The sequence below is a fragment of the Candoia aspera genome, chromosome 6 (genome assembly GCF_035149785.1).
Source record: "Candoia aspera isolate rCanAsp1 chromosome 6, rCanAsp1.hap2, whole genome shotgun sequence".
NCBI lineage: Eukaryota > Metazoa > Chordata > Lepidosauria > Squamata > Boidae > Candoia > Candoia aspera.
In genome coordinates, this window is record NC_086158.1 from 27,478,305 (window position 1) to 27,504,185 (window position 25,881).

A 25,881-nucleotide genomic window follows, 5' to 3' on the forward strand; every position below is an offset into this window, starting at 1 on the left:
AGCTCCTCAGGGTTAGATAAGCAGAAGATCTCAGTTCAAACCCTGCTATTTGAATCCAATGTAGTTTTGATTCTGGGTCTGAATTCTGGACAAATTCTGCTGAAGAATGTACTAGTTTAAATAATAATCTGACTAAGGCTAAGGCAGGCTCACATACTGTGGAGCAGCCAGGATGCCAATCTGGGGTGTGTGTGTGTGCTTATGTATACACATACATATGCCATTACTGTCAGAATCCATGTGAGCAGGTAGATTGTTGTGTTTCTTCTAACCTGGGCTGTTAGCTTTTGTTTAGCTTAATGTTCTGCTTTTACTTCAACAGCTCCAGATATACTAAACAGATCATCATCATCATCATCATCATCATCATCATCATCATCATCCCTTTTCTCAGGAGTTCAGGGTGGTATACATAGCCCTCACTTCTCAATTTTTGCCCCCACAAACTTACAAGCTGTGAGGTAAGTTTGGCTGAGAGGAAGTGGCTGGCCCAAAATCGTTCTGAATTTCTATGGCTTCCTTGTCCTAGTCTAGCACCTTAACCCCTACACCATACATTAGGAATGAGTCAGGGAGTCTCCAATCGCAGGTTGTGATCTCCAGCAGGATCATTAACAACTTTTCCAGGCAAAGTGGGAGTGTTGGGCAAGCCTACAGTAGCCCTGAGTTAATTTTAAGGAAAGGGTCTATCCATCGGCAATTTTTTCCACTAGTCATAGTGGTTTTATTCTTTATTAATTGTTTTGTTTGCTTTATTGTGGGCAGGAAGGAGGGTTTCAAAAATTCAGCTATGATTTTAAGAGGCTGTACTTCTACAAACTTTGAGAATTCCTGCAATATGTAATTTACCAGTGGTAAATACAACGCTTTATCTGGTCCATTGATGTGTAATGGATAAAGTATTATCTGTGTTTTTTTAGCCTATGCTTAAAAGCGTAAGAGATCCTTCAACAAAGGTTGGAAAACACATGCAAGACTTCCCTCCCAGCAGTTTGGGCTGGAAAGAGTTATTTCTTAAAACAAGACTTTCTGAGGTCTGATTTGTAACATTTATTAGAGAGAAGGTTATGGTTACAACAGAAGAATTCCATGAGTACTTTAAACGAGGTCCCAATGTATAGACAATTTATAGTGACAAAACTGATACCTTTTCTTGGGCTGCTATGATGAGGGGGTCTGGAAACTTGCAGCTGCTAAATGTTCTGGCAACTGCCACTAGACCTCTTATCAGCAGAAGAATGCAAACTCCTGCATCTTTACTTGAAGTAAATCCTATTGGATTTTAGGAACATACCTTGGAGTAACAGTGTAGTTCAGCCCTACATTTTGACTTGAGAGGAAGCCCCATCAAACAGAATGGGACTTTTTTTTTTTTAGCACAAGGATTACTTTTCAGGCTTGAATGTCTGAATGATCCTTCCCAATAGCAGCAATTGATATCCCACCGTGTGGAGTTGTGGGGTGGAGAGAGGTAAGTTGTGTGAACCCAACCAGTTACGGTTTATCCACACGGTGGAAAAGCAAGCTATAGTTTTTCATGTCGCGTGCCGTTAGCTTTGGTTCAACGTATCGTGCGAGGCCAAACATTTGATTCATCCAGCAGCCAGGTTCTGCAAGGTGGGCGAAAGCGGCCGCTCTGCCTCTTCCAGCAGCGCAGAAGCCGCCATCTCCCCGCCGACTCTGTATCTTCCGAGCACTCAGCGGATCGCTTTTAGCACTCCGGTTTATTCCGCCAAGGACCCGGCTAATTAGAGCGGCGCCCGGGTCCCTCCTCCGGCTCCTTCCACGGAGCGTCGCGGTGCTTACCTGTCGAGCCCTAACGCAGCTAATAGGTTAATAATAATGCGCGCCCCCGGGGTTGGAGAGGCAGCGCGTTCCGGAGAAAAACGTAGCTCCACGGAGTGCATCAATATTCCGCCACTTGAGGCTACGGGGCGACGTGGAAACAAAGGCCAGCGCGCCGAGATGCTCATTACCCTACATTTTCGCCGAGCTGATGCCAACTTTTTTAGGAAGGGAGGAAGGGGGTGGGGGGAAGCTGGCGCTTCTGGGCGCTCATCTTTGCTTATTGAGGTGACCGTAGCAGACGTCGATCTTGCATCGCCAGGCTGGTTGGTCTGGCTTCATAAAGGATCCTAGCTGAGGATTTTCAGCGGTGGGGGCATGGCTTCCTGAGTTTTCTACCCCCCCCCCCATACTCTTGTGAAAGCAATTTAGGAAAGAGAGAGAGAGATTAATATAGACTGGTTCTTCCTCGCTCTTTACAGCAGTATCTTGGGGGACACCATCCTATGGTATTGGCCTTATAGGGTTCTCAGCCCATGACTTAAGCAGCCTTATGTTGTCAACTGATTTAGCAGAAGAAAAGTAGTTTATCCTTTTAAATCTGATCCTGCAGTTTCAAGGTGTGTAAGCTGTATGATCCTTTACCGCCCTTTATCATGGTGCTGAAAACAGGGGCCCAGCTGCAGATGTGCTTGGGGGCCAGGGGTGTCTCAGGGTGAGGTTAAAAAAAGTCAAGATGGAGGTCTCAACAGTGAAATCAAAGCTCCACTTTTTACATAAAAAAGACAGAGCTTTGATTGCAGCATCCTGGCTACCACTTTGACTTTTTTGATCATATCCTGTGGACACCCTAATTGGAGGCATATCTTGGGTGCTTTGTGTTCTGGCAAAGGCTCTCTCTTTTGGCTGTTGGGAACCTTTTATGACCACCATTTTGTGTGGGTGACTTGTCAAAGAGGGATAGCAGCAAAGCCAGAGGAGAAAATCAGTCAGCCGATCTATTACAACTGGCACACTCACATTTTCTGGTTCACAATTCAGTAGAGTTTTGCAACACAAAAAACAGAGGCAGGAGAGGGACTGGAATGATCTGATTATGTGCCATCAAGTTGATGTTGGGTCTTAGGGATTGCAAAGATAGATTTTTCCATGAACTGGCAAAGGGGCAGACAATCTTATGACAAGATTTTTTTGTGCTGACACAAAGAAGGGTGGAGCTCAAGAGAGGGGAAATGGACTGTGAGATTGCAAACAGGACTTACCTACAATATAGCTTCCCATCAGCCACTTCTTGGGAGGGTTCCAAGAGAGGTAGGGTGCTTTCCATTCCCAAATATTTCCTGTTTTTCCATCTACCTGCCTTGAACTTTACAGCAAAGTGTCGGATTATAGAATCATGGTGCTTCATAGTCCTATGAGCTTGTATTAATTATTTTATTTATTAGATTTACATCCTGCATTTATTTTCACAACTAAGTCTGAGGTACATGATGCTCCCACCTCCTACTTTCCCCACAATAACAATCCTGTGAAGTGGGTTGGGCTGAGAGGGGAGGGCTGGCCCAAAGCCACCCAGCTGGTTTCCAAAGTAGGACTAGAACTCACAGTCTCTCAGTTTCTAGGCCAGTACCTTAACCATTATACCAAACTGGCTCTTTTAAAAATAAAAGACCTATCTTTTAAAAGTTTTATTCACTCCTGTTCCCCCAAAGAACAGCAAAACTAAATTTCAGCTTCCCAGAATATTCTTATTGATAGTTAACAAAATCATGATTTACTGAAATCACCCAATTTTCTGGGTTTGCATCACACATGTACACATGCACAATTACGTATAGGGGACGATTTGTAAGGAAATTTTTCCATGCAGATTTCAGTTGCCTGTTAGGGACCTCTGTCCCTCTCCCAGTCTTTCCTGGCCTGTAGTCTTGGACAACAAGAGAAAAATAGCCTGGAAATCAGACTGAAACCCTTGGACTAATCTGAAAAAACAAAAACAAACATGCTCCCTTTTCTAAGAGGGATCTGGCCCATTTCTGGAATCCGTTTGAAAATGTCATGCAAGAAATCATTTATAAAATTGCTCAAAAGAAAGGAAAAACACCCATATTCAACAGGATTTGCCCTGTGCTGAAATAGGCTGTGTGTCAGAAAACCCAGTGGGAGACAGCTCTGCAAGTACAGCACCTGAGGAACTGCATGAAAAGTCATCAGTTAAGGGACTTGGGGTATTGAGAAAAAATGTCAAAAATTCTGAATTTAGAGAAAATTGTAGACCTTTGTTACCTTTATTAATAAATAAGCGACCTTTTATAATTGCTTAATATAGTACAACATTCTGTTTCATATATTGCCAAGACTTTACTCCCTCAAGCTACTGTGTTGAGAATCACTGCTGGCTGCAATGCTACAAAATAAGGGAAAGTGAAAGAGAAAGGCCTTCTAGCATTAGGACTGAGTGAGTCCATCTCTTTCTCTCCCAGAAACCCTCCAGGTTTATATCTTCCTGGCCCAAGTTACTGCCTTTATGCAGCTGCTTGGTAGTTTATTTATTTATTTATTTGATTTAATTAATTTAATAAATTTATATGGCCACCCAACTCATACATGGTAACTCCAGGTGGCTTATAAAATTACTGATGCTGTCACCTTTCTTTCAAAAAATGGCTTTACCTGGAATCCTCCCCTTTAACCCTGATGTGTGAGAGAGATGCTGGTGGTGATGATGATAAAAAGGAAAAGCTATTCTATTGTATCAACTCCCGACACTGAAGTTTTTTTCCATGTGTTATTAGGAAAATCAGCCTCTTTTGCTTTGGGAGTTCGATAGAAAGTACAATGTATAATTCCAAAGTTAACAAGCCAACAAATCAAAACAAAAAAGCTGATGTCTGTTAAAGTGATTTAATATCAAAAGAAAACTGAAAAAATAATGACAAAAGCACAGTTATTCTGTGATAGCTGCATCCCTGGCCATTTCCCTCTCTAGCTTTTGTATGAAACAAACTGTTGAGTTGTGAACAAAACCACAGCAGTAATACTGCTGGCTAATAGAGCAATATCTACTTATAATGGTTTAAATTATCATATTACAAGTTAGGCTATCTTTAAGTGTCTTATCTAGACATCAGCCCTCCCCTGCATGAAGTATCCAGTTCCAAACCCTATTTGAGAGTAAGAAAAACACAACTTAACCTCACTATGATGTCTACTACTTTGGGGAGCTGAGGTCTTCTTCAAGGCACAGTGTCTCAACTGTGCCCTTTTAACTCATTTTTTCATCCAGGATATTTATAATTGATGTGATGATAATAGGAGCATAGAACAAGGCTATTTTGGCTTGTTTTTTTGAACCTAGACTTTGTCATAGTTCAAGTCCATACATGGGACTTCAGTTTTGATAAATTTATTTTTTATTTATTTTCTGTTTTCTATGCCGCCTTTATTATTTTTTATAAATAACTCAAGGCAACGGACATATCTAATTCCCCTTCCTTCCCCTATTTTCCTCACAACAACAACCCTGTGAGGTGAGTTGGCTGAGAGAGAGAGACTGGCCCAAGGTCACCCAGCCGGCTTTCATGCCTAAGGCAGGACTAGAACTCACAGTCTTCTGGTTTCTAGCCCAGGATCTTAACCACTAGACCAAACTGACTCTGAATACAAGTTCTGTTGATTTAAATGTGTCTGCATATAACTAAATCTGAATCCAGTCCTTTGAAAGTAGAGCCTTATGCTGGAACCTAAGTTGGTTTATTGAGGTAGTATGGGAAATGTGTTTGAACTGCTCCGAGTGACAGAGGAGACCCCAGAAACCACCCAAAGCAAAACAGCAGGACCACTTTGAGGGTCACTTTGCTCAAAAAGCAAAGGACAGCTTCAAATTTTGCACAGCCATAGTGACTAATTATTGGTACTATTGTGGTTAGGTTTTTGGAAAGAAAATGAATAGTAGTGACATTGTCTATATACAAGACAATTCCAGGCAAGTTTCATCCATGTACAGAAAGCTATAATTCTTCTTCAGAATGTTTCTATGATTTTCTATATGAGGGAGACATGGTACTTTCAAATTTTAGCTTCAAGTGCCAACAGAGGCAACTTAGTAGTTTCTAAAAATTCTACAGGTAGTCCTCATTTAGCGACCATCTCATTTAGCAACCATTTGCAGTTACAGTGGTGATGAAAAAATAACTTTATAACCAATCCTTGGATCTATGATCTTTTCAAGTCTGTAAAGCAAAGGAAAGCTGAAATAAGATCATAAGCACAGCTGTGGTTTCACTTAGCAACCGCTTCATGTAACAACCAAGTTGCTGGTCCCAGCTGTGGTCGCTAAACTAGGACTAACTGTACTTCTTTCTGTCATTTGCTGATAGCTACCATTCCTTTTCACCTATTCCATGAACTATTCCTATAAACTCCTAAGGTGGAGGGGAGCAAAAACCTTTCTCATGAAGCATGTTAAGGTGGTAAAACCTGTCACCATATCATATCTCCTCATGTGTTCACTGAATGTGCACTCATGTTTTAGTAGCTGCCTGTCCTGGCATTAGACAGCACAATTTGCCCTTAAGGTTCCCTTTCACTGAAAGTTTTAGAAGCTCCTAGGATTCCTATCTGTGTGACAAATTATGGAAACACCAAATAGAATGTATGTGAAAGCAGGAAAAAAATACCATGAGTCTCTATAGAAGTAAAGAGAGAGCAGGAGTGGGTGAGAGATGTACTGTACTGCCAAATGGTCTGAGTCAAGGGTGGGGAACTGTTGGCTGGTATTGCTAAATGGTAACTCTGATCAGCCCAGGCAGGTAATTTCAGGTTATGAAAGGAATATGAACAGGGTGTTGTTGTTTATTCGTTTAGTCACTTCCGACTCTTCGTGACTTCATGGACCAGCCCACGCCAGAGCTTCCTGTCGGTCGTCAACATCCCCAGCTCCCCCAGGGACAAGTCCGTCACCTTTAGAATATCATCCATCCATCTTGCCCTTGGTCGGCCCCTCTTCCTTTTGCCCTCCACTCTCCCTAGCATCAGTATCTTCTCCAGGGTGTCCTGTCTTCTCATTATGTGGCCAAAGTATTTCAGTTTTGCCTTTAATATCATTCCCTCAAGTGAGCAGTCTGGCTTTATTTCCTGGAGGATGGACTGGTTTGATCTTCTTGCAGTCCAAGGCACTCTCAGAATTTTCCTCCAACACCACAGTTCAAAAGCATCGATCTTCCTTCGCTCAGCCTTCCTTATGGTCCAGCTCTCACAGCCATATGTTACTACAGGGAACACCATTGCTTTAACTATGCGGGCCTTTGTTGTCAGTGTGATGTCTCTGCTCTTAACTATTTTATCGAGATTTGTAATTGCTCTTCTCCCAAGGATTAAGCGTCTTCTGATTTCCTGACTGCAGTCAGCATCTGCAGTAATCTTTGCACCTAGAAATACAAAGTCTTTCACTGCTTCTACATTTTCTCCCTCTATTTGCCAGTTATCAATCAAGCTGGTTGCCATAATCTTGGTTTTTTTGAGGTTTAGCTGCAAACCAGCTTTTGCACTTTCTTCTTTCACCTTCATCATAAGGCTCCTCAGTTCCTCTTCACTTTCAGCCATCAAAGTGGTATCATCTGCATATCTGAGATTGTTAATGTTTCTTCCAGAGATTTTAACTCCAGCCTTGGATTCCTCAAGCCCAGCTTGTCGCATGATGTGTTCTGCATACAAGTTGAATAGGTAGGGTGAGAGTATACAGCCCTGCCGTATTCCTTTCCCAATCTTAAACCAGTCCGTTGTTCCGTGGTCTGTTCTTACTGTTGCTACTTGGTTGTTATACAGATTCTTCAGGAGGCATACAAGATGACTTGGTATCCCCATACCACTAAGAACTTGCCACAATTTGTTATGGTCCACACAGTCAAAGGCTTTAGAATAGTCAATAAAACAGAAATAGATGTTTTTCTGAAACTCCCTGGCTTTTTCCATTATCCAGCGGATATTGGCAATTTGGTCTCTAGTTCCTTTGCCTTTTCTAAACCCAGCTTGTACATCTGGCAATTCTCGCTCCATGAACTGCTGAAGTCTACCTTGCAGGATCTTGAGCATTACCTTACTGGCATGTGAAATGAGTGCCACTGTTCGATAGTTTGAACATTCTTTAGTGTTTCCCTTTTTTGGTATGGGGATATAAGTTGATTTTTTTCCAATCTGATGGCCATTCTTGTGTTTTCCAAATTTGCTGGCATATAGCATGCATTACCTTGACAGCATCATCTTGCAAGATTTTGAACAGTTCAGCTGGGATGCCGTCGTCTCCTGCTGCCTTGTTATTAGCAATGCTTCTTAAGGCCCACTCAACCTCACTCTTCAGGATGTCTGGCTCTAGCTCACTGACCACACCGTCAAAGCTATCCCCGATATTGTTATCCTTCCTATACAGGTCTTCTGTATATTCTTGCCACCTTTTCTTGATCTCTTCTTCTTCTGTTAGGTCCTTGCCATCTTTGTTTTTGATCATACCCATTTTGGCCTGGAATTTACCTCCAATGTTTCTAATTTTCTGGAAGAGGTCTCTTGTCCTTCCTATTCTATTGTCTTCTTCCACTTCCGCGCATTGCTTGTTTAAAAATAATTCCTTATCTCTTCTGGCTAACCTCTGGAATGTTGCATTTAATTGGGCATATCTCCCCCTATCACTGTTGCCTTTTGCTTTCCTTCTTTCTTGGGCTACTTCTAGTGTCTCAGCAGACAGCCATTTTGCCTTCTTGGTTTTCTCTTTCTTTGGGATGTATTTTGTTGCCGCCTCCTGAACAATGCTGCGAACTTCTGTCCATAGTTCTTCCGGGACCCTATCTACTAAGTCCAGTCCCTTAAATCTATTCTTCACCTCCAGTGCATATTCCTTAGGAATATTAGTGAGCTCATATCTAGCTGATCTGCGGGTCTTCCCTAATCTCTTTAGTCTGATCCTAAATTGTGCAAGAAGAAGTTCGTGATCTGAACTACAGTCAGCTCCAGGCCTTGTTTTTACCGACTGTACAGATGTCCGCCACCTTTGGCTGCAAAGGATGTAATCAATCTGATTTCGGTGTTGTCCATCTGGTGAAGTCCATGTATAAAGCCGTCTCTTAGGTTGTTGGAAGAGAGTGTTTGTTATGCAGAGTGAATTGTCTTGGCAAAATTCTATCAGCCTATGTCCTGCTTCATTTTGTTCTCCCAGGCCATATTTACCTGTAATTCGAGGTGTCATTTGACTGCCCACCTTAGCATTCCAGTTTCCTGTGATGAAAATAACATCTCTTTTAGGCGTGTTGTCCAGTAGGTGCTGCAGATCCTCATAGAACTGCTCTACTTCAGCTTCTTCAGCATCTGTGGTTGGGGCATATATTTCAATCACTGTGATGTTAGATGGCTTGCCCTGAATTCGAATTGAGATCATTCTGTCGTTTTTTGGGTTGTATCCAAGCACTGCTTTAGCCACTTTACTATTAATTATGAAGGCTACTCCATTTCTTCTGTGGTCCTCTTGTCCACAGTAGTAGATCTGGTGGTCATTTGATGTGAAGTGGCCCATTCCAGTCCATTTCAGTTCACTGATGCCCAAAACGTCTATCTTTAATCTTGACATCTCACCAATAACCACATCCAATTTGCCCTGGCTCATAGATCTTACATTTCAGGTTTCAATGGTGTGTTGATCCTTAGAACATCGGATTAGCCGTTCACCACCAGCACCGTCGGCCACTAGCCATCCTTTCGGCTTTGAGCTAGCTGCGTCATCACGTCTGGGGCTACTTGAACTCATCCTCTGTTCCTCCCCAGTAGCATTTTGACCATCTTCCGACCTGGGGGTCTCATCTTCTGATGGTATACCGACATATCTCTGGTTGTACTGATCCATTTAGTTTTCACGGCAAGAATACTGGGGTGGGTTGCCATTACCTTCCCCAGGGATCACATTTAGTCTGACCTCTCTGTCATGACCTTCCTGTCTTGGGTGGCCCTTCACGGTTTAGCTCATGGCATCATTGAGGTGCTCAAGCTCCAGCACCATGACAAGGTAACGATCCTTTGCTGAAGATGAACAGGGTAACTCACCAGATCTCAGGTTTTGATAGTGGAGCAGAAAGGGAAAAGTCATGGACTTCTGAAAGAAATTGGGAAGCAATGCTTAAGTCTGGTGTGTGTAAATATGAGTGTGTATTACACACACAGACACACACAGTATTAAATTACTGGTAAATTAGGATGGAGTTCTACGGGGAAGTTTTTATGCCAAATCCTCAAACCAACTATACCTAAATGATGGCAAAGGGTCCTGGTCAAATCTGTAGTCAACCTTTATCACTTGTAGAATGTATAATAGACCTTGCCACTCCAGGCAAATAATTCTTTAAAGCAGTCTGTCTCAATAGCATTCAGCTCATTTTACTGTCAATCACAGCATATGCACATAGAGAGGAAGTGCCTTACTGTGTTCCCTCTCAAAATGTGAATTGACAGCATGTAGGAGTGTTGGAAATGTACGCATCTGGCAAAATGCTTGTTGAATGCAGGGTGTGTTTACAGGCTTAATTTGCCTGAAGGGGATTCTGCTTTTGAAAGTTTTGGGTATGCAGCCTACCCACCAGAGTCGGAAGTCATGGCATTGTTCATTATTATAATTTTTTTTTTTTAAAAGCAAAAGGATTCTAAATGAGATAAACAATCACAATTGTAGAAAGATCACCTGTTTCATTATAGTCAGGCCCTTGGAGATATTAAATACACTTACTTCACAGCCTTAATTGCCTCAGGATGAGGCAATCCTGTATATCTTTTTAGAACCATTAATAACCTACTTCACCTGATTGCAGTGAGTGTTTTATCAGAAAAATTGTCAGATGGTAAATGCAAGGACGTTCAGTACAGGGGGGGAAACTAACAAAATTGGACCAGATTTAGTTTCTACTGCAGTGCAGCCTCATTTTTATTTTCCTTTCCCATTTAATTTGAACCCTAATAGCTTTTGGGAGGAAAAATGGCTGGATTACTTTTTTCCAATGCTTATTTTGATTAGATTAAAGGTGTTCTTGCCTAGTTTTTTCAGTGGTTTGCTAGCAAGCATTTTATATAATTTATAGTGACACTGTTTTTTTTTTAATTTTGCTAAAGGATTCCCACCGTCTTTAAAGGAAGAGATTACAGAGATTACAAAGATTTTATTATTTATTTTTATGAAGCATCTACATAAAAATCAGAGCAATTATTGAAAGAAGTAATATAGACAAAAGATTCTTTTAATATAGATTTAACCTTTGAATCAGTAATATGATTATATTCTAATTTAAGGGTGAACAACATGCGGCCTTCCAGATGTTGTCAGACTGCAATTCCCAACATGCCTCACCTTTGGCTACACTGATTAGAATTGATGGAAGCTTGTATTTGATAACATCTGGAGCCACATATCTTGCAGGTAGTGAGGAAGGATGTGTTAAGGGTAATCTATAGTTTTGGAACAGTTCAAACTTTTCAACAGGCTCTCCAAACACAAATAAATAAAAGGGTACACAGACATTCACACTCTCATATATACACTTAATTTCATGCACATTTGTTGAACTAACCAACTGCTATCTCAAAATCAGTAATGTAGTAAATCGTAAAAATTTAAGCAGTAGATAAATCAGTCAAGTAGTATTTTTTAACTACTATCACCAAATGTCCTGCCAAAAAGGAAACATAAGGTTGTTCATAATGTAAGAGAATGTAAGGTTGTTCATAGTGTAAGAGAAATAATATGAAGCTTTATATATGTGGGAAATGTTTAAGCATGGTAGATACATATCTTTTCTTATGTATCTATTATTTAACCTGACCGTACTCACTCACAAGTACCTGTTCCACTGTTGGAGTCTCTTCTGTTTATATGTTGAAAATATTACCTAGAACCACAAATCGTATGGACTTGAGAGTATGGCAGCAATGGGGTTCAAATAACATTCAGATCCCATGATCCACAAATTTATACCTATTTTTCCATTAGAAAGATGAAGTTTTCTTCCCTTTGGCTGAGAAGAGTATGAGTGCAAGGTTCACCCCAGTCATAAGATTCCAGGCAGTTTACAAAAACACCAGTGATATCATAAAACAATAAAACAGCTCAATCCTTAAAAAGGAGAAATGTGTAAAGAATAAACCTTACTGGTAGAAAAAGTATGAATAGCACCCATTTCTCACTTCTACCCTTCTCACTTCTTCCACCAGTAAATAGTCCCAGAGTCAGTGCTACTAGCTGCTCCATGCAGTGCTAGCAAGTAAAGTCAGGTATTCATTATTGACTAAATCCGACTGAGTTCCAAAGGCGGTGTTTTCAGGAGATACCGGTTCAGTTCCCAGCAGCATCTAAGATACCAAGAATGACTAAGTAATGTGAAATTCATCTGCTTTTCACACCTTGGATGCCTGAAATGCTTCTTTTCGTTTGAAATTGGTAATGTGAGTGCCAGGCAGAAGAATACTGTCTCTGACTAGAATCTTTACTCCAGATTTCTTCAGTGCCCCCCCTCCCAATTATTTGCAGTCTCAACACATTCTGAAAATATGTTTGAGTCCTTCTATGGAAGAATGGCTAAATTGTGGGAATATTCTTTGATGTCTAGAATAATTCATCTCTTAAAAGTAAATCTGACATAGAATTTCATCTAATTTGGAAGCCCTTTTTAGATTACAATTTAATATATGGATTGGTACCACTTCTAACATTTGGGTTAATATTTCAGTTTTATGGGTCTTTTAAAATTTTATTTATTTATTTATTTATTTATCAAATTTGTCACTGCCCATCTCCCCCACCAGAGGGACTCTGGACAGTTTACAACTATAATCAATAAAACAATAAATATACAATAAAATTATAATATATAAAAATACAATATCTAAAAGTACAGTTATAAGTAAACAATAATTATAGATAAATAATAGAATCCAAATGGCAGATAATAACTCAGACCTTGTATGCAATGAGCACTCTAGGGCACTAGCCATCTCCAAACATGATGACTCCCCTCCTCTCCCCAGGCCAGGTGGCAGAGCCAGGTCTTCAAATTTCCAGAAGGCCAGGATCGCTGGGGCTAGCCTCACCTCTGGGGACAAGATGTTCCAGAGGGTGGGAGCTACTGCAGAGAAGGCCTGCCTCCTGGACCCTGCCAGACAGAATTCTCTTACTGACGGGGTCCACAACATGCCCCTTCTGCATGATTGGGTGGGATGGGTTTATGTAACAGGGAAAAGGCGGTCCCTCAGGTAGCCTGGCCCCATGCCATATAGGAATTGGACCTGGAAGCAGACTGGTACCCAATGCAACTCATGCAGCAAAGGTGTTACACCTGCCCTTCTAGGGGAGCCAAAGACAGCCCATGCGGCTGCATTCTGGACCAGCTGTAGCTTCCAGATACTCTTCAAGGGCAGCCCCATGTAAAGCTCATTGCAATAGTCTATATGGGAGATAACAAGGGCATGAATGAACGTTTGAAGGGCTTTCTGATCCAGGAATGGGTGTAACTGGTGCACAACATGAAGTTATGCAATGGCCCTCCTGGCCATGGCTGCAACCTGCTCTTTGAGCAGGAGCTGTGAGCCCAGGAGGACCCCCAGATTACGCACTGGGTCTCTCTGGGGCACTGCAACCCCATCCAGAACCAAAGATGATGAAGACCCTGATATGGAAGAGCCATTAACCCACAGCCACTCTGTCTTACCATCCAGACCCCTATAGCCTCCAGGCACCAAGAGAGGGCAATCACAGCATCAGTTACCTCACCCGGGATGGAGATGTACAATTGAGTATCAACAGCATATTGGTGATACCTCATCCCATGGTGATGGATGATCTCACCCAGTGGTTTCATGTAGATATTAAAAAGGAGTGGAGAGAGAACCAAATCCTGTGGCACCCCACAAAGGTTTGAACAGACTTCTAGTAGTGTGGGCAGAATTTATCATAGTTTACAATTTCATATTAGGAGTCATACTGTGCTGTACACTTTACTAGTATTGGTATTCTGCTTAGAGTTTAACAGCAATTTTCAGGTTTTAAAAATGATATAATATATTCAGCTATCCATAATCACTTAATGAAATAATGAAAATTATATTTTTTATGTTATTTGTGGATTATGGTTATGTTCTATGGATTACAGTTAGCCCCTTGCTTATTCATCTGAGTTTACTCCTTTATCCTTTTCTTTTTGTCCTTTCTCTTTTTCTGTTAATATATTTTTCCCAAAAAAATTAGTAAAAACATATTGAAATAGAAGGGATTTTTCTTGCTGATGCAAATGTAAATTTAACACTAAAACCATAGATGTGGGAAATTCCAAAACAAGTAAAAGCATCTACATTTTCATTTATAATTATAAAGTTTTTTCCAGACACAAGAATAGGACTTCTTTCTACCAGTGTTTTTGTTGGCAGTATAAAATATTAGGAAGCATTACTAACAACAGAGCTAGCAGAGATGACAGTATTCCAGCTGAGCTATTTAAAATCCTAAAAGATGATGCTGTTAAAGTGCTGCACTCAATATGCCAGTGAATTTGGAAAACTCAACAGTGGCCACAGGATTGGAAAAGGTCAGTTTAAGTTCCAATTCCAAAGAAGGGCAATGCCAAAGAATGTTCAAACTACTGCACAATTGTGCTCATTTCACATGCTAGCAAGGTTATGCTCAAAATCCTACAAGCTAGGCTTCAACAATAGAATGAACTGAGAACTACCAGAAGTACAAGCTGGGTTTCGAAGAGGCAGAGGAACTAGAGATCAAATTGCCAACATTCACTGGATCATGGAGAAAGCAAGAGAGTTCCAGAAAAAACATCTATTTCTTCTTCATTGACTACGCTAAAGCCTTTGATTGTGTGGATCACAACGAACTGTGGCAAATTCTTAAAGAGGTGGGAATACTGGACCACCGTACCTGTCTCCTGAGCAACCTGTATGCGGGTCAGGAAGCAACAGTTAGAACTGGACATGGAACAACCGATTGGTTCAAAATTGGGAAAGGAGAATGACAAGGCTGTATTTTGTCACCTTGCTTATTTAACTTATATGCAGAGTACATCATGAGAAATGCCGGGCTGGATGAATCACAAGCCAGAATTAAGACTGCTGGGAGGAATACCATCAACCTCAGATATGCAGATGATACCACCCTAATGGCAGAAAGTGAAGAGGAACTAATGAGCCTCTTGATGAGGGTGAAATAGGAGAGTACAAAAGCTAGCTTGAAACTCAACATTAAAAAAACTAAGATCATGGCATCTGGTCCCATCACTTCCTGGCAAGTAGAAGGGGAAGAAATGGAAGCAGTGACAGATTTTATTTTCTTGGGCTCCAAGATCACCACAGATGGTGACTGCAGCCATGAAGTTAAAAGACGCTTGCTCCTTGGGAGGAAAGCTATGGCAAACCTAGATAGCATATTAAAAAGCAGAGACTTCACCTTGCCAGCAAAGGTCCATATAATCAAAGCTGTGGTTTTCCCAGTAATGCATAGCTGTGAGAGTTGGACCATAAGGAAGGCTGAGTGCCGAAGAATTGATGCTTTTGAACTATGGTGCTGGAGGAGAATCTTAAGAGCCCCTTGGATGGCAAGGAGGTCAAATCAGGCAATCCTACAGGAAACCAACCCTGACTGTTCATTGGAAGGGCAGATACTGAATACTTTGGCCACCTAATGTGAAGAGAGGACTGACTGGAAAAGACCCTGATGCTAGGAAATAATGAAGGCAAAAGGAGAAGGGGACGGCAGAAGATGAGATGGTTAGATAGCATCACCGATGCAATGAACATGAATTTGAATTTGACCCTCTTTTAAAGACCTACATTATTTTTGTTGCTACTGCCAGAAAACTCTCAAATGAAATAACAATCTGAAATGTTCATAAAGTCTTGGGATATTACTTTCAAACATTTTTGGATATTTCAGTTAAGCATTCACTACAGTGGTCTTTGATTTTAAGATTAGAGTTAATCTGGTTTAGTAAATTGCTGAATCTTGCAGACATATATTGTACATCTCTAATTAAAAGGCCAGAAAATCAACAAGGATATTATTAACCTTTCTAACTAAATAATAAACATGCTTTCACTAGACAGTTTTTTAATGCTATTTTGCCAACATAAGCATAATATTTTATTTGATTGATTGATTGATTGATTGATTATTTGCCATTAAGTCAGTGTCAACTCTTAGCGACCACATAGTTAGATTTTCTTCATGATGATCTGTATTTTATTTAGCTAGACTTATAACTTGCAATATTCCAGAGGAGGAAACAATTCATTTACATTTACATAGTGCATCACATATATGTGATACATTTACAAATTTTTACTCACATTTCAGCTATTAATTCATTGCCTAAATAATTGTCTTATGCTTTGGCAGAACCTTAGTAAATGGAAGTTCCAGTAGCTGGATCACTTGCAAAGACACAGCCAGGAGCAGCTTCTAAAACAGCTGCACAACCTTGCAAAACAACCCAAATGTTTTAATGTTTTGAAAAAAAGTGTTTTGAATGCATTCCTACATGTTGAGAAGCACCTCTTTCAGTCTGTGCACAGCTCTGGATTCTATTCATAGTGTTATGTCAAAAACAGGAACAAGTCTGAATGGATGGTTATGTTTACCCTAAAGAAGAGAAGGCTGAGGGGAGACATGATAGCAGCCTTCAAATAGTTGGAGGGCTGTCACAGGGAAGAGGGTGTGGATTTATTCTCCACAGCTTCCAAGGGTAGGGTTGGAAGACTTTCTAGGATTGGAAGGGTTCTCCATAACTTCCTAGGTAATGTTCCATTGGAAGAACCAATGGGTAGAAACTTTACAGAGGGAAAGCCAAACTCAAAATAAAGAAGAATTTCCTAACCATGACAGAAATAGCCTGCTTCCTGGAGCTGTGGAAATTCCATGACTGGAGATTTTTAATCAAAGATTGGACAGTCATTTGTCTGGGATAATATTCCTGCCCTGGGTAGGTGATTACATTAGAAGACATTCAAGTTTGTTTGTTTGTTTGTTTAATTTACATGGCTGCCCATCTCAAGTTAATGACTCTGGGTGGCTAACAATGTTAAAAAAAAAGGTTAAAAATATAAAAACAGAAAAAACAAAACCAATTCCCTTCCAGTTCAATGATGCTATGATTCTATAATTCAAAGTCTGACATAACCTTTACTCCAATGAAAGTTGTACACTTCTGATTGACTTAGTCTAATCATTTGACAAAATCAGGTTGTTAAAATCCCAAAGGGAACTTTTGCATGTCACAGGGAAGAATTAATCTTTCCTGACTATAATGTACACTATAGATTGATGAAATAATTTGGATAAATCTACCTACCTACCTACCTACTTACCTACACAGTATATATATAAAGTACACACATACACACACTTCACCCAAGAAGAGTTTTGGAGGAAAATGCATTACATTTCAACTTTTCAAGTACTAGATAAGGAATACTGAGTAGGTTATGCTACTGAATGTAAAGGAAAGAGTAAGTCACAAATAAACTTTGTAATATAATTGTGCTTCAAGAGAAAGAAGGTTTCTGTGACAATTACAAAACAAACAGTTAAGTCATAGATTTTTTGAAATCTTTTGTTATTTAAACATATTTTTGTGGTGACAGTTGTCATTGGGAAAGCTTAGAAGTTAAGGACTTGAGAAGAAATTATGATACAAGTGTCACACATGGTATGTTGAATTATAACAGCTGCATAAATAGATACTTTAGTTCCTGGGTCTCCAACATAGCATCAGTAGTTCTCAGCTTGACTAAGACATCTTCCTTGAGACCCACTACTGTAATCTATTTCATTTAAAAGTTTTTAAAAAGAAATTAAATTGGAAACTAGCATTCTGCAATGCTGGGAGACTAATGGGCTGCTTTGTACATTGGTTGGCCGCTGTGAGAACAGACTGCTGAGGTAGATGGGCCAGGGGTCAAGTCCAGTAGGCACTGCTCATGTTCTTATATTCTTAATGCTCTAACTTGAAGTATAATCTTACATATTCATATATACATACAGAAATACCCTTTACACTATTCCCTTTCAGGGTAAGCAATGTTATGTGAAGTGCATAACAAAGGAAAAAGAAATAGTAAGCTAAATAAATTACAGATAGATGGTAAGAGAAAACAAAAGGAAATCAACACTATTCCCTTTATCTCTCCCTCCTTGCAAATCCCTGCTTCCAATGCTTTCCAATGCTGTTTCATATATTGTCTTTTGTACCTTATCAAGCATAAACTTTATGTCCAAGAATGCTTGCAAGTCCAACATATATCCAGAGGCATCCTCAGAAATTGGAAGAGCTAGGAGGTGGCAGCTCAGTGCTCAGTTTGAAAGAATGCCCTCCTGCCAAGAAAAAAAGAGATAGGTAAACTGAAGAGGTGGAGAGCACTCCAGAAAACTAGAGGAGGTGGTGAAAAGCAATCTCTTTCCAGTTGGTTTCCTAATAAATGGGTGTTCTATAACTGGTCACAACCATCATGGTAGTCATCTTGGGAGAATGTCCATAACATGCTTTCAACACTCCAAATCTGTTAATGGAGCTAAAAGATCAGGAGCTCCTTTTATCACTATAACTTATAAAATATTATCTCATTAAACTGACATCCCATAGGAAACAATATGGTGGCATATAAAATTATAAGAATTCTTACTGTGTAAAACTGCCTTGTTATTTAGTTGGGACTCAGTGAACTGGGAAACTGGGTTTTTAAATGGAATTTGTCTTTATTTGTAATATATTTTTTAACTGGAATTTGTCTGTACTTGTACTATACAGGATAGTTGTACTATCCTTGGTTGTACTAAGACTACTATCCTGTACACAATTACTGAGGTAGAAGCCCTGCTGAACTCAGTGGATTCAACTCCGAGTAGCTATAGTGGATCATACTTCATGAAGCCTTCTTTCATGAAAAAAAATATTTAAAATAACATCTTAGGAAATGTATGGAAATGCAGTTGTCCAGAGGTGGTGATGCTGGACACCTCATAGCAAGTATTTTCATATATAGGTGTTTTTTTCTTCACCCTCAGAGAAATTGGATATTTGGTATTTTCAGTATAAAATAAGTCTCCCTTCAACAAGCAGCTCAATGCTGAATTTCACTAGTTATAAATCCCCAGAGATTTAGGGGATAGGAGTAAAAATAAAATTCATAACACAATTCCCTCCACCCCCCCAAAAAAACCTCAGGGTGAGCTTTCGTCAGCCCTAATAGAAGTGCAGGGGGATATTTGACGCTTTTCCTGTCAAGGTATATATTATATATGGAGAGGGGAGGTGGGAAAGAGACACACACACACACAAAAAGATTCATGGGAAGGTTTTTGCTACAGCAAAGCTGCTAAAATGTGTGGCAATGTAAACCAAACCTCTCCCTAAGAAGGTGCAAAACAAAAACAGCAAGTGATGCTAGCTGGGATTACTTAGCCTCAATTCCTATATTATAAGATGGAAATGGAAGTTTTATTTGTACAGAAGAAGCATGAAAGTGTAAAAAGACATGATTCCTTTCCATGCTAATGGTTTCCTATCTGAGCAGGAGAAACATGTGTGGGTTTCCTACAGAAGAAAATTCTTGGAGGCCGTCTTTGAGTTAAAACAATGTTTATGTTCTCTTTATTAATTGTCAGTCAGTACATAAAGACAAGGCGGGGCAAGACAAGACAAAAGGTGAAATGAATATAAACATATTAGTATTTGTCTATTTTATTCCCAATCCCACAACCCAGTACTAGGCTTGTGAAGTACTTCAGATTCAATGAAAGAAAAGTGTTTCAGACTGCATGGGAATGCTCACATCACACCCTTCCACAACTCCTTAAAGCAATTATATCTTTTCTTGGTGCTGCATGCTGTCCTTCACAGCTACTGTGTGATCCTGGGAAAATAGTTGTTTGGTTGAATGGGTTGCAGCAGGAACTATATGTTAGCACCCCTGTGCATACGAAGAACTTTTTGTCTTTGAAGCCCAAGCACTAAACAGCCCCATCACATACATACTAGTCAACAATTTTCACATTCCTTATTTCCATATTGCATATACAGTGATCAGTAGAAGAGTTTGAGCTGCAGTATGTTGAAGAATGTTGAAGTACGCTGGGCTGGAGAAGTGGAGGCACTGCAGTGTTCTCAAAGGGCAGAAATGAGGGACCCTCAGAACATCTATTGGACTGCTGTGAGGTTTATTCAGGCTATTTGATGGATAAAATCACTCAGATTCACTTTGACTTGGACCTTGATTGGGCAGTGCAGGTTGATGTGCCTGGGTCACGGACTGGGGGTGTGATCTGGGATGAGTTTGAGCTCGTGACTCAAGTAGACAGGGTTCTCTGCTGTGAGCTTGGCCACATTTTTATTGGATCTGGGCTCCTCCTGAATCATAAAAGCGACTAGGAAGGTGACCCATGATTGGGTCCAGGCCAAGAGGCTATTCTTGGACCAATGGTTTTCAACAACTGACCAGTCTCCAACTTCCCTTTTTTGGGGAAGTTTGTTGAGAAGTTGATTGGTCTGCAGCTGATGAGAAACTTGCAGGAAAAGGATTATCTAGACCCATTTCAGTTGAGTTTCAGGCCAAGATTTAGTACTGAGACAGCCTTGGTCATGCTTGTTGATGACCTGTGATAGAGCCAGGTTGGTGTTGGGGCATCCATCCTTGTGGGCCTTCATCTCTCATCAGCTTTCAGTATTGCTGACCACAATATCCTTCTGAGCTGGCTCTGGGAGTTAAGGACTGAGGGCCCTGTTTTATAGTGGTTATCTTTGTTTCTTTGGGGCAGGTTCCAGTTGGTGTTGGTTGAGGGGGAGAGATCACTCCCTAAACCCCTCCTGTGTGGGATGCTGCAGGGTTCTACTCTCCTTCACTTCCTTTTCAACATCTATATGAAACCACTGGGTGAGGTCATCCATTGGTTTGGAGTTCAGTGTCATCACTATGCTGATGGTACCCAATTATATATTTCAATCCAGAGCTGGCCAGGTGAGGCTGTTGAGGTTCTGCCCCAGTGCCTGGAGGCTGTGTGGATTTGGATGGGAAGGAACCATCTTTGACTCAGCCCTCCCAAGACTGAGTGGCTGTGGGTGTTTGGGCTGCCCCGATCTGGGGCTATTTCATCTTTGACCTTGGATGGGGTGGCACTTCCCCATTCGAAGATGGTGCACATCTTTGAGGTATTCCTGAATTTGCAGTTCCTGCTTGAACAGCAGGTGTCAGCTGTGCCCTGGAAGGCCTTTGCACAACTCCATCTGGTGTGCCACTTGCAACCTTTTCTAGTTTGGAGGGCCTTCAGGTGGTCACTCATACCATGAAGCTGTTAGTCAGTTCCGAACCCGTTATTTGCTACTAGTGACAAGGGCAACCTTTTGATTGCCAAGGACCACAAAGTAGATGAGCAAGATCACTCAGATAGGTGGGGCTAGTTATTTTGGGATCTGTTTTGTTTTGTGAAATATGACATGCTTATTTTTAGAGTTTACACTACAGTTCTTTTATTTTATATTTTTTTATCCCACTTTATTATTTTTTATAAATAACTCAAGGCAGGGAATATACTTGAATAACTCCCTGCCTTGAGTTATTCCTCCTCCTATTTTCCCCACAACAACAACCCTGTGAGGTGAGTTGGGCTGAGAGAAAGTGACTGGCCCAAAGTCACCCAGCCGGCTTTCATGCCTAAGGCGGCACTAGAACTCACAGTCTCCTGGTTTCTAGCCTGGAGCATTAACCACTAGACCAAACTGGCTCTCTCCTCTCTCAGTATAATATTCCACAAAAAACATCATCAACGGGCCTGTAAGAGCTGGAAAATAGGGTCTCAGGGGACATCCTCTGTATAAGAAGCATGAGAAAATACCAAAGCAGAATGGAACAGCAAAACATAAGTCACAATATACCAGAAAAAATGGCTATTTTAGTAAAATATGATCAGATGTAAATAATGTAGCAGTTTGAAATTATTCTTTTTTCTTTGCAAAAAAAATTGTTTGATTTCCTCAAACACACTGCGGTTCAGAACTAAAACTGGGCTATGTGAAAAATCAAGGATATTTTATAGATAAGAGATAGTTAGGATTTAATAAGGCCTCGCCTATAACCTTGAAGTCTGAACATACTTTATGTTCAATTTCTGGGGGAAATGTTACATACAAGATATAATATCAGGCTAAGATGATCAAAGTAATCCTTCTTGGCTTATACCATCCAAAATGGGAATATATGAGAGGAAGTAGGGAACAGTCAAACAGCTAAATTCTTAGTAGTGCGAATTCTCCCCACCACACTGAAAATTCCCATAGGAGTGGCTACAATGAACTGTTTTAACAGCATCCATATTCTGTCCAATGAGCAAGTCTGCAGGTTAAGGTCCTACAGAAACTTATGAAAGATAGATTTCTCAGGAAGCATAAGTACTGATTCAGTGCCTGGAAATGTGTCAGTTGATGAAAGTAGTGAGGGAAGTCAAGGCATCTGTTTCAGTCCTACTGTTCCATGGTGATCTGGACTTAGGTTAATGTCTATTTAAATGATAGAAGCCAGAAGCAGGGATAGTGGACACCATCCTGTTGTAACTCTACACGTACTGATATGAAGAGGATTATAATTGTTTGCAATACCAAAACGATCTGTTTAATATCTTGCATTATAACGAGGGGTTATAAACCCAATTATTTTCTGGGAACGTGTATCAGTAAACTACTGATATTAAAGAACACTTTAAATTCAGATTGTTCTGGAAATGATCCCTTCAGGATAAGCTAGTATATGAACCTTTAGCAGGCTAGGAAATGTGTAGCTAGGGGTTTTGGTCTTAAGTCACTTGGGCAAGGGCCACAGAAGCTAGAGCTGGGAAGAGAGAAAACATCTGTCTCTAGCAATGAAAAATGTATATAATTCTAATTCTATTCTAGCACTCAGCTATTTTGAACTCCATTCTCTCTGGTACTGTCCTGAAGTCTTTGGCCCAGAGTGCAGTGTCACTTCAGAAAGAATGCTCAAACAATTTGTCCCGGTAGCATCAAAACAGAGACCATCTTTGTGTGACAAAGGTCGAAAAGGCAGTCAATTTGCCTTCAGCTTTGATAATAGTGTTTAAATTTTGTCTACATATAAAAGTATGAATATGTTGATTTTTAGCATGCTGTTCTCTTTCTTCTTATCACTGAAGATACCACTAATAACTATCACTGAAGATAACAATCAGGCAGTGCTCGTGGTATGATACTACCTCTATATAACTTTCTTCCTAATGAGTAGAAAAAAGGTGCTTTCTTCAAGGTGGAAAGACAGACTGCTGTTGAAAAAGTTCATGAAAAATAGACCCTTTGATTCAGCCACTGACTATTCTATAATTCAAGGAATAAAGCCAATAAAATTTATTTTATTTGGAGTATAGCTGTATATTGAAAAATGCACTGTATTTGAACCAGATAAAACACAAAGTTTATCATCCAAAAATTTGATAAAAATATTCAGATACTATAATATGTATGTACCTTCCTTATCATTAGTTGTATCATCTTAATTTCAATATTGATGAGAAAGGGTTATAGTCTTAAAAGCTAATTTCTCTTATAAGACTAGGCAGTTTTTGGGTTGTAATTTAGTTACTAAAATGTTCAAGCATGTGGTTCAGGGGAGGGGGAAAAAGCATCAAAGGTTAACTTGTTGTTCTTAGGATACTTCAAAGCCAGAGGCAGTTTTGAAGTTTTTAAGTTTTATGGCAGGTGCACAGAAAAAAATGTGCCAGTTCATCTCAGGGTGGTCAAGAGAAGACAACAGTCTGACTAGGTTATCTGTCAAAGTGGAGTAGGAATTGTGGGTCAGAAAGAGTTTTAACAGTGGTTGGAATTGTGAAGATCAAGGCTCTCTGATTTCATTTACTCTCAGCATGGTAGCTTGCAGTCATGGATTCAACCAATGGACACATCTGGATAACAGAAGGATGGACCTTCTGATGATGAGACAGACCACACAGTTTTCTTCAACATTGTCAGAATCCAAGTTTCCAAGATGCTTTACATATTTCATAAGAAATTTTAAATTTCCAACCTTAAATACATCTTAAATATGTAAGTAAGATGGATGTGTGTGACAAATATTACCTCATATTTCATTTATTTGTCTATAAGTTTTAAAAGAGGCAACTTTATCTGTTGTCCTGATAATCCTCGAGAAGAAATATGCTACAGGAGAATGGAGGGAGGGAAAAACCCTAAAGGAAATGGACAGAAGCCCCCCAGATAAATAAAAGCCAGCTTCCCAAGATCAGAGGAGTTTGTAGTTTAAATAAAGTAGAACAATAAATCCAGCATCTTCTCATTAAAACATTCTCATCTTCCCCTAATGGGACACAAAGCTATATGGAGAACAATATTTTCACGCTCAAATTAAGTGACAGTGATGGTTAATTTTTGTTGATTAACTATGTGTTCAGGTCTTGAAAAGATAATCTATTCTTCCTTTATTATTATTTTTTCCTGTTTTTTGTTCTATGTGCACTAGTAGGATATACATTAACGTAATATTGCTTAACAAATGCATGGTACTTCTGAGCTTAAAAGAAACCCAACCCCCAACAACCCTAATGGTGCTGTTTGCATTTTATTACAATCAAATGAAAAATGCACAGGAAGCCATTCAAAGTACCCTGAGACAAGTAGTGAGTTTTCTGCTAATGAATTAATGCATTAAATAACACAGTTTAAGCCATTTTACACATTACTTTGATCATTCACTTACATGTCGTTAAATAGTCCGAACAATTTGAGTGTCTGAAAAGGCAGTGTTTACAAATTAAAGCTTCTAGCAGAATGCAAGCATATCTATTGTGTTTTATTTCCACAGAACATGACACCACCTTAATATTAGAGGCAGATGATTAAAAGAACATTACCTGAGCCTTGAGAGTCACTGAATGAGGCATGCTAAATTGGTTGTTTTCTGTTTTGTGATTAATCGTTCTTCTAAACCATATTTTAGTGTGCTTTGTTTTTCTGTCCCCAGTCATCCCATATTATTAAAGAGAAATTCTGCATATCTCTCCTGGAGTCCAATTAAGGATTTGCATCATGACTAGATTTTTCACTTTAATTACTGTATATAAAGTAGGTTTTGACTTATTTCCATATTTATCAAACTATGCAGAAGAAGCAAAATTCATCAAATAAACAGATATCTGTGGCTATAATTGCAGCCTGCACTGAACATGTAGGAAGAAAATATGAGGGTCCAAATTTCATTATGTAGAATATAATAAACATCTGAATAATTAAACTGTATGTAAATCACATACTTGGCAGTGCTAAAAAGAGGAGAGACACCTTCATTTTGATCTGGGAAACAAAAATCCAGACATACTTTCTACAAATATGTGCTAGCCATTATTCAATCAGCTTTGAGAAGGAAATACCTCTCTGCTTGTTTGTGACCAAAAATATAAGAGAGGCGGTTAGAGATGCTTTTCATTAATTGTAGCATATGGTGAACTTTGCTTGCATACATATCTTAGAAACATATTCTCAAGAATAACAGATTTAAAGACCAAATATAAAAATACTTTATGTTGCCAGTTAAACTTTGTTATTGCAAACATTGATCATCAGCATGCTTAACATAGCTCTTGAAAGGAAGTGGTGTTATGATGAAGGTTCTCTATATTGTGGACCATATTTCTATTGATTTTCATGGGTTCTGTGCTCTCATATCAGACTTTGCTTTTCAGTGTGTGCTATTCCATATCAAGGTATTTGTATTACTCACAACCCACTTTTCTGGGTTTTCCTATATAACACCTTTTGTTCCAAAGAGCCTCTCAGAGTACAAAAAAATCAAATCAAAGTATCAGTAGCATTAGAACTGGAAATATATTTCCTCTTCTCAGCACTAATTATTATGAGAGGATTATTTAATATTTTTGATATTTTGGTTCTCTGTACTATACCTTTATAAACTCATCCTTACATTGCAAATGCCAGAGTAATTTCCCTTAAGAGTTCTGATTTTCAAATTCCTTAGCTCATTTATTGTGGGGGAGGGAGATTATTG